A 9622-nucleotide genomic window follows, 5' to 3' on the forward strand; every position below is an offset into this window, starting at 1 on the left:
TTTCCTGACCTTTCTCAGCCAGATTTGGGTACGGTCTCAGGTTACACATATCCGTCCAGAATGCCTTGGCATTTTCGTGCGCCTCGCCATGTGCGTCTAAGCGCCCTCGAAGCAACTTTTTCGATTCCACGTCCATGTCTGTAAATCCAAATGAGGCCGAAACATACTCATGCCAAATAGAGAAGAAGGCAGCGTATTCCCAAACAAGTATACTGACAACCTTCCTGTCTCGGACAATGATATTTCTCAAATTGAGATCGCAATGAGTAGGCACATAGGGCTCGCACTTCGGTAGACGTGTTTCAGATTCTCCCGAACTTGCCGAGGAAGATGGCAAAGATTCAGGGCCAGAGCATCCCACAGATCTTGGTCTGATTGAAACGGCCCACGGGGCTCAAAGTCGAAGAATAATAAGCCTGGGTAGCATGGGCTTTGATCGACACATTGAATAGAGGCCGACGTGACGGATCGAAGCTGTTTTCTGAGTTTGACGAAGTCCATCCCTCCTCGAACGTCCACTGATGCGTTCGTTCAAAACGAAGTAGCGCCCATCTCGATCAGCCAAGTCTCCTAAAACTTTCGGGATGTGAATATCGGTATTGCTCGCTAAATATTCCACTGTTTTTATTTCGATTCTTGCTTTTGGACCCTCGTCAGGTCGGTCTTTCAGTATTGCAGCTGATCCGGTAGACTGCCGCCTCGGGAAGCGATCGGCTCCCGGAGCCTAGCCTGAGTTAGATCCCCCGCCGCGCCCTGAGCTGCTCCCTGAGCTGCTCCCGGAGCTGCTCCCGGAGCGACCCTGAGCATCCCCGAGCGACCCTGAGTACTCCCGGAGCGCTCCCGGAGCACTCCCTGAGCACCCTGATCCCTCACCCTGGATGCTCCGGCTGGCCCACGCTTCTTTTTTTTTGTTTCACTTTTTTCGATGATAAGCGCTTTGCTGCCTACGGTCGCTCCTAGGAGTCCAGGCCAATATATGATCTCATCGTGCGCGGTAGATGTTCTCCTGCGCTTGCTCACTCTACTCTATCGCTTATTGAACATAATCTTTCATATCGTAACAGAAATGAATTTCTACAATACGATCTCCGAGGAATTTTTTTCAACATCGATATGTATGCGTTTCTTGACGGAGTGTTAAAACAGGGAATTCAATCAATCAATAATCTTATTCCTGATGGAGCTTCCTCTATATACAAGGTGCTATGCAGGGATTTGCGCCTTCTAGTGCTAGCCTAGTGCGCATGAGAAGATGCTATCGAGGCAAGGGCTAGCAAACGCTGGAACGAACAGATGAGATCGAATGACAAAGGAAAAATAAACGAAAGAAGGGATCCGCCTCCGCGGCATCCCGCGTGTCCCGGCGGAGCCGAGTGCACCTGCCATGCACTATAGCCTCAGCAAAACAGCTGCTAACACGAGCAGCTTGCAATATCCACACAGCCTTCATGCGGGCGGAGAAACTGTCGGCCTTATCTTGCAGAGTGATGATATAGCAGAACCACACCGCCGGCCTTATCTGTAGATTGATAATAAGGTTATGTAGTAGCAGAATCTCACCGCCCGACCTCCGTATCCCGTATCCTATATATACTATTAGTGCCTTACACCGCCCCCACCAACCCTTCCGGGTTGTGGGTGCGCCACACAGTCTTTTCGTTTCACACAGTCTTTTCGGATTCTTCCTATTTCCACTATCTATCGCTGCATCCCACTAGTATCTATAAAGAAATTATTACCGTTCTGACGTGCTTCCTCTGCTCTATCTAACGATGCCTGGCTTTCCTGTGTAGGTTCTAGTGGTGGTGATGTTCCATACGCTTTCTTCCACTGCTTCCTCACCCGCTTCCGCTCTGCCTCTGCTTCCTTCTCGTTTCTTTTAGTAATAGAACGATTTGCATCTCTAATAGAGAGAACCCCTGTTTTGCTAAGCGGTGTTTTAACCTGGCGCTTGGTGATTGGGCGCTGTAGTGGTTGTTGAGCTTCCTTAATCTTGCGAATAGTATCGTTCGCTAGATTTAGGTTCTCTATAGCAATCTTGTTATGATAAAATAGGCGATCAAGATTACGTTGCTGCCGCGGTGTAAGATCTTCTTGTTGATATCTAGCAATCTTTTTCTGATTCTTCTCTAGATCTTGAATAGATCTAGGTGGCGATTGGTCGATACTAGAAGAAGATATAGTTGTTTGTAGTGGTGGCGGTGTTAAACGAAGCGGTAGATCTGGCGCTAGGAGATCTGGGATTTCTTGGATAGGAAGGCTATTAATAACCTTTCTACTATCGACTAGATAGATCCCACGATCTTTAAACGATTCCCGAATAATTCGCTAGCTAAACGTTCTATTCCGAATATCACCGATTATTCGAAGGAACTCCGATCTTCCGATAGGGCTTCCACCCTAAAACGCGTGGTCGTTATTCGCTAAGCGGAAGTGTTGCTTATAGCTTAGAAACGGCTTACCGTCTAGCGGTTAGCAAAGGTATGTAGTATATAGTAGGAAGCCCATTAGTAGGATATCGTTCTCTTCGCAAAGGTGTAGGAATTCGAATATAAGATACGAACCGTGACCGTCGAATATTAGGATACGTTTTTCACCTGATTTCGTACGGTCGCGTGTTAATTCTATAAAGAATCGAAGCTACTAAACTGCTATATCGTCGGTTATCTAACCGTTTAGTGATATAGTGATCGTAGTATGTAGTAGTAGGTCTTCTGTTTGATTAAACCAAGATTCTATAAAGATCCCGTTGCCTTTGAATATAAACCAAGGTTCTAGCTACTACCCGTCGGCAGCGATACACTCGATAGTCGTGATATTTTCGCCTTGGTCTGGCTGAGGAAGATCTACTATCTTCCTACTACTACTACTAGTAGTAGTAGTAGTAGATATAACGTTTCTAGATCTTCCTTCGCCTAGTTGAAAGCCGCATTCATCAAAGTTATAGACTAAGCGTGCTAGTGTAGTCTTCTTGATTATTTAGGCTAATAGATCGTACTAATTCGCTAATACTGCTGGATCTTCTGCTAGGATTCGCTTTGATTCCTTCGTATACTGCTTAGTAGGCCCTAATTGAAGATGTTTAGGAAGCCTATTAATAAAGCGATACGCCCACATCTTGCTAACCGACAGCTTGCCGACGCGTTAGCATACACGATTCGCCCACGATTCTAGTATCCTAGGGGTGATAGGCATATAGCAATCGTTCATATATTGAATCTAGCAAATCAAGGCTTCTTCCTGATAGGCTTCTAGGGCGTATCCGACACCGCGTTTAGCAGTAATAGGCCGTGTTTTCTTTTTAACACGATTTGAAAGCGTACGCTTAGGTACGCCAAATTCCCGTACTAAACGCGCTATATTAGGCTTCTTAACACGCGATGCAGCTAGGCAGGCCTCAGATATACGAGATTCATCAAAATTAGTCATATTTAGAAAGTGATATTAGGTAGGAAGCAAAAAATAGGATAGTAGGAAGAATCCGAAAAGACTGTGTGAAACGAAAAGACTGTGTGGCGCACCCACAACCCGGAAGGGTTGGTGGAGGCGGTGTAAGGCACTAATAGTCCGTATATATATTTTTTACGCGCTGCTAACTAGTTAACGTAATATGTGCGTTATTATAACGTACCTCTCTCGTAATCTCCGACGATCTATCTCGCAATCGTACTATTGCCTACTCTAGCCTTACACGGGCTCGGATCTATAGAGTAGACTAAAGACGTATATAGTTGAAGGGCGCCTAGTCAGTCGACTAAGTAATTATGTAATAATTACTAAGTATTCCTCCTAGTTAGAGTATATCCTTATATTATACCGTGAGGGTATTACGTCTCTTAAAGATAGTCGAATATTAAGTTTAATTTATAAGTAATAAATATAGCTCGTAGTAATAATAGGTAAATTAACGCGAAGAACTAAATATATATAGGTAAATAAGTGTCCTTATATATCTAGTCCTTTATATCCTAGGATATACTTAGTTTATATCCTAGGTGTTACGCGCTGCTAACTAGTTAACGTAATTTGTGCGTTATCGTAACGTACCTCCTGTTACAGACCTACCCCTAGGATGCTAATTATAGACTCGCCTGAACTAATCAGTTCAGCAACAAGGCGGTCAGATAGATTCTGCTAGACAATCTATCGAGATACTTAGGCTATAATACCTAAGCATAGGATCACGTGACGATCCGTCCCGTTGAACGGAACGGACCTAACCGTTGATAGGAAAGGTCCTATCAAGATAACGGAAGGATTGGATATATAAGGACACTTATTCACCTATATATATTTAGTTCTTCGCGTTAATTTATCTATTATTACTTATAGTTACTACGAGCTATATTTGTTACTTATAATTAGACTTAATATTCGACTATCTTTAAGAGACGTAATACCCTCACGGTATAATATAAGGATATACTCTAACTAGGAGGAACACTTAGTAGTTATTATATAACTACTTAGTCGACTAACTAGGCGCCCTTTAACTATATACGTCTTCGGTCTACTCTATAGATCTAAGCCCGTGTAAGGCTAGAGTAGGTAATAGTATAATTACGAGATAGATCGTCGGAGATTACGAGAGAGGTACGTTATAATAACGTATATATTACGTTAACTAGTTAGTAGCGCGTAATATAATCAACGCCCTATCTATTAAACTATGATTCAAGTATTATAGCTCTAGTAGATAGTTATAATAAGAAGGTACTAGTACTACCGACTACCTAGTTATAGGTGCTAGACCCGGACTCGGACGATAAGCAAGACGAATAAATCGCCTAGCTTAAGAAAAGTATTAAGATCCTTATAGAATAACTAAACGCTTTCGGGGCTAATACTAAAGATTACCTTGAATAGCTCGATACGTAAGTTATAGTACTAGTACTACTAGGCGCTACTAACGTAACTCTTATATTTCCTAAAGCAGAACTATTTAATAGAGACCGTACTAAGTTATAGGGGTTCCTAATATAGATAGATATATATATCTATATAAATAAAGGGAAGCTGCCTATAGAACCTAGTAAGGTAATTTTTATATTAACTTACCTTAAGAGGAAGGCCTAGGAGTAGATCGAGCTATACGTAAGAGAATATTATAAGAAGGATAGAAGCGAGTAGGTAGGAACTACTACGATAATATTCTCCTACTACGCCTAGTTTAAAAAATATCTCGAGAAGATATTCGGCGATATTAATATAAAGAAAGCCGCTAAACGAAAACTAAGGAAACTACGATAAATTAATTCGACTTTAGCCTATATAGCCGAATTTATATAGTATATAGTAGTACTAGGATAGGATAACTACGCGCTAATTCTATACTATAACAATAGACTAAAACTATACGTTAAGGATAAATTAGTACGAATAGACCCTATCGAGGACTTAAATAAGTTAATTAAAGCCGCTATTAGAATCGATAATTAGTATTACGACCGATAAGTATAGAAACGAGAAATCGATATATAGAGATAAGGTCGGAGTAGACTAAGTTACTAATAGTTATATAGGCTAAAAAGGGAAGATCCCTATAGACTACGACTAATAGAGCTCGACGTAGCGAGACTTCTAAGTAGAGAGTAAATAGATAGGAAAGAGAAAAACCTATACTTTAAATATAGGAAACTAGGATACTATATTAAGGACTACCTAGAGTAGCGTAGCTAGGGCAATAAGCCGAGAGAAAACTAGTATAAGGGCTAGGGAAGGACCTAATAGCTAAGAGCGATATCCGATAATCGAGGCGGATATAATACTATAGGTATCTAAGTATAGGAACTCCGAGCTACTAGTAATAAAGACTAGAGATAGTAGTAGATTACTACCTAAGACTATAAATAGAGCTAGGAAGAATTTTAGCTAATAAACCGATACGAATAACTCTTTAAGAAGTTAACGCTAGAATAATAAGAGAGAATACTTTAAGGCGGAACTAGCCTAGATCCTAGTAAGATAAAGGAAATCGTAGAATAGGTATAAGAGAATACCTAATAGGCGTAGGCTAAATAATAGATTAAGTAAATACGTAATAAGAATATCGAGGTACCTAAGATATAGGTTACTATAACGCTATAAGATCTAGACTTTAACTAGCTATTTAGGTACTTAGAACCTACGATACTATAACGAGTAATAAAGAGAAAACTAAGACGACGAATACTACTAGAGCGAGAAGAAGCCCTTATAGGCGAAGAGATAAAGGAACGATTCCTATCTATTAAAGAGGATAGTATAGAGAGCTAAAGCCGAGCTTAATATCTTACTACGAAGGATAGTAGCCCTATAGACGGTAAGGGGGAAGAGATTAAGGAGTATAAATAGATATTAAAATCTCTAATATACTCTACGCTACTAGAAATCCTAGAGATACCTTAAGAATTCCCTATAACTACTAACGAAATAAGTAAAGAAGACGATATAAGTCTTAAAGAGTTTAAGCTATAAGTATAGCGAATACTCGATAAAGAAAGTAAGGATAACGTTAGGTAAGTAGCCTTAGAAAGTGTTACCGGTATTAGAGATAAGATTAAAAACCTATAATAGATAGCCGATAAACTTATAGCGCGTTATCTAAAGGGATACCTATATACTAACCCTAAATATATATATATTAGGTATACTCGATACCTAAAGCACTATAAATAAGCGATAATAGGGTATTACGACGATAACTACGGGATCTATATATAGGGAAAACTCGACTTAGGTATCGAACCTAAACCCTATATATAGATAAGTAAGCTATAATAGAAAGGAGAATTTATAGGACTCTAGATAGGAAACTAGAGGATAAAAATATAGTAACTAGTAGCTATAATATAGGGTAAATATTAGGTTATCAAAGTAAACCTAAACTACCGAACTATAAGAGTTATAATAGACTCGGGAGTAGTAGGAAACTTTATAAGCCTAAGATACTACTAGCAAAATAATATCGATATAATTAGGAAAAGGGACCCTATACCGATAGTAGATCTTAATAGAGAAAGGCTAGGCTTACTTATTAAGAATAAGAGTAGACCTATAATAATAATTATTAGATAATACCTAGAAATAATCAACTTCGATATTACCTTAGTCGGGAAGTATAATATTATCCTAGGGATACTATAGTTAAGAAAATATAACCCTACTATAGATTAGAACACCGAAGTAATCGATTTTAATAACTACGAATATTATAGGACTAGCTAGATCTAGTCGGGAGTCTCCTAAGAGGAGTAATAATAGTAAAAGAAAAAATAGAAAGGACCTAGCCTAGGGAAAGTAGGTACCTATCAAGATCCCTATTCGGAGAAAGGTAAATCTTAGCCTAGGGGTAGGGTATAGGGGAAACGTAATATAATAAATATTAGCGTATTCCTTATAATAGAATAGAGACCCGATATAATAGATAATAAACTACGAGACTACGTTATAATCGACTACGAATCGAAGGCCTTATATACGACTAAGGAGAAACTGATTATACTAGTAGAATATAAAGAATTTAGAATAATTTTCGAGCTACTACTAGAGGGTAAGCTACTAGAGAGAGGACCGTTTAACTATAAAATTAGACTTATAGTACCTAACACGAAACTACGATATTTAAAAATATACTAGTTATCCGAGAAAGAGCGATAGACGCTAAAAGAATATATCGATAAAAACCTAAGAAAAGGTTATATTCGACTATCGAAATTATTAGCTAGATCTCCTATCTTATTTATTAAAAAAAGGATAGATCGCTACGACTATACGTAGACTACTAATAACTTAATAGAGTTATAAAGAAAGATCGATATCTATTACTACTAATTTAAGAGATTTAAGATATACTTGTAGGTATAAAATACTTTACGAAATATAACGTAGCTAACGCGTATAACCGAATTAGAATTATAGAAGGAGACAAATAGAAGATAGTATTTAGATACTACTATAGTCTATTCGAATATTTAGTAATACTATTTAGGCTTACCGACGTACTAGTATCGTTCTAACGATTTATTATAGATATACTAAAAGAATACCTTAATATATTCGTTATTGTCTACTTAGACAATATTCTAGTATTCTTACGAACCCTAGAGGAATATATTAAATATAATAAGATAGTATTAAGACGATTATTAGACGCTAAGGTCTACCTTAAGCTATCTAAATATAAGTTCTATATATAGGAAACCGGATTCCTAGGATATATAATTACTAAGGAAGGGTTTAGTATAGAGGAAGAAAAGGTAAGAAGTATTACCGAATAGCCTATACTACGGAACGTGAAAGAAGTTTAGTAGTTCCTAGGCCTATATAACTATTATAGACAATCTATCGAGGGATTCGGAAAGGTTGTAGTTAACTTAAATAAGTTAACTAAGAAAGATACCTAATAGGCCTAGACGCTCGAAGTAGAGAAAGCCTTTAACGAGTTAAAGGAGATCTTCACGAAACGATAAATTATAAAGATATTCGATAAAGAAAAACTAATTACTATCGAAATAGATATATTAGACTATACGCTAGGAGTAAGATTACTCTAACCTATAGATAAAGAAGGTAATAACCTAAGGCCGGTCGCCTTCTAGTTATAAAAGATAAGCTCTATAGAGCTTAACTACGATATCTATAACAAGGAACTATTAGTAATAGTTTCCGCGTTTAAAGTATAGAGATACTACCTAGAAGGAGTAAAATATTAAGTAATAGTAAAGTTAGACTATAAGAATCTAATATATTTTACTACGATTAAGGAACTTATAAGACGATAAGTTTAATAGGTAGAAGTCTTAGTAAGTTATAACTATAGAATTGAATATTATAAGGGAATAGCTAATAGCTAAGTAGATACTCTAAGTAGAAGACCGGACTACTAAGAAGGAATCGAACTAGTAGAATATATAGTATTCAAGACTAACGATAAAGGGTATTTAGTATATAACTACTAAACGCTCGCTGTAATAAGCGAAGTATAAGAATCTAAATAGATATAATAGCTTATATAAGTAACTAAGAGTAACGAAATAATTAATAAGCTTATAAAACTAGAGAAAGAAAACCTTATCTAGATAGACGAGGAATTAGTCCTAATACACGGACTAATATATATTCTAATAATACTACGTAGAGAAGCGATTAAACGATATCACGATAACCCTACGAGAGGATATACGGGAATAGAAAAGATAATAGAATAAATATCACGAAACTACTTTATACCTAACCTACGACGAAAGGTTATAGGATATATCTAAAGATACGAAACGTACTAACGAAATAAGCCTATAAGGTATATACCCTACGGAATACTATAAAAGAACGAAATACTAACCGAACTATAGGAATAGATAATAATAGATTTTATTACTAAACTACTAAAAAGCTAAGAATAGGATATAATCCTAGTAGTAGTAGATAGACTTATAAAATATACCTATATAATCCTAACTACGGAGATAATTAGCGTAGTATAACTAGCGTAGATCCTATTAAAAGAAGTATTCTTAAAGCACGGAATACCTAGAAGAATTACGAGTAATAGAGATAAGCTCTTTATATCGAAATTCTAGTAGTCGTTAATAGATTTAATCGGAGTAGAGTATAGACTCTCTACTACTTATTATCTATAAAT

The sequence above is a fragment of the Penicillium macrosclerotiorum genome (genome assembly GCF_028827735.1).
Source record: "Penicillium macrosclerotiorum strain IBT 26536 chromosome Unknown utg000002l_segment0_segment0, whole genome shotgun sequence".
In the NCBI taxonomy this organism is placed as follows: domain Eukaryota; kingdom Fungi; phylum Ascomycota; class Eurotiomycetes; order Eurotiales; family Aspergillaceae; genus Penicillium; species Penicillium macrosclerotiorum.